This window comes from Aplysia californica, unplaced genomic scaffold (assembly GCF_000002075.1).
Source record: "Aplysia californica isolate F4 #8 unplaced genomic scaffold, AplCal3.0 scaffold01020, whole genome shotgun sequence".
Taxonomy (NCBI): domain Eukaryota; kingdom Metazoa; phylum Mollusca; class Gastropoda; order Aplysiida; family Aplysiidae; genus Aplysia; species Aplysia californica.
The window spans coordinates 206,638-207,771 of record NW_004798290.1 but is presented as its reverse complement, the minus strand read 5'-3'; the positions used below and the strand labels follow the sequence as shown (position 1 = coordinate 207,771).

Here is a 1,134-nt window from a genome sequence, read left to right as displayed (position 1 = left end):
TTTAAGCCTACATTGATTTAAATCATTTAGATGGCCAACCTTCCTCTCAGGGTAATTCCATACACTGTAAAAGATATAATATCCCAGTAAAAATAGGTAAAATGTAACATACACACATTCCTACACGGATGGGAACTGATTCAAACTTTTGAATGAAACGAGGGTATTCCCATCTATTTCAGAAAGACAAAATATATAGACTGCTCCCTTTGTAGAAAGAAAAGCGTGTGTCCTTGTAATATGCGTCAACCTATACCGTCAGCTTATGGAAAGAACATTTTTTACATAAACGGCCCGTCTACGAAAACTCAGCAATTGCAGTTTTATCTATTTTTAAATTTTGATATAAATAGTACAATAACGCACAGGAAAAAAGAGAAGAGAAGAAATGCATTTTGATAGGTGAAATATCGAATATTAGGTTTTAAAAAATAAAGTAAAACCAATTGATACTTAGACTTCTTTTACTTTTAATTAGACCAAAAAATCAACACCAAACAATATTATATTTCAGAAAAAACAACAACAATAGATCTGTTGACAGTGACTTAATACATCTATCTGATTCCGATCTGTGCAATGAAGAGGGGTCGTGGGTAACGTTCCTTTCAGACGGGCCAATTCATGGACGACACAGCCTCTGAAAACGTTAGGAAATAGTTACAGTTTGAGCATGGTAAAACAATTGTAACATAAATAACAAGAGCACTTGGGATAATAAATAACATGTGTGAACTAAACGGGGGAGGAGTGGAGAGGGAATGATATATATTAAAAGCAATTAATGTACAATTTGAGAGTTTGGATCTTGGCATTGCAACTGTTTTGTTATATATATATAAAATAATCTCTTTACAATACTTTGCGCACAGTAGTAGCCGATAATCAAGCATACATTTAGATCAAACGTATTCCTTAAACAATACAACATTTATGAATAACATCCTGCAAATATAATATATAAGAACTTACAGCAAAAGTCTTGAGGTGGCACTTTTCACCTCACTCAGCCGAGAAGACCATAACAGAAGTCTCTCCATCTGTCCATCAACCGGTGAAGGAAGAGAGTTTAGAGAGTGGAAATTATCAATCACTTCAAAGGCAAACCAAGACAGCGAGAGAGAGAGAGAGAGA

General features: G+C 34.5%; 1 long non-coding RNA gene across 2 annotated transcripts in view; it reads right to left on the bottom strand.

Moving 5' to 3' along the window:
• Positions 1 to 449: 449 nt before the first annotated feature.
• LOC106013575 overlaps positions 450 to 1,134 on the bottom strand; it is a 2,647-nt gene continuing 1,962 nt past the window's right edge. For both annotated transcript variants that reach the window (XR_001185381.2, XR_004859306.1), the window contains exons 2-3: positions 973 to 1,040; positions 450 to 640 (exon numbers count right to left, since the gene is read on the bottom strand). This is a non-coding gene — a long non-coding RNA (uncharacterized LOC106013575). The remainder of the gene's footprint in view (positions 641 to 972; positions 1,041 to 1,134) is intronic.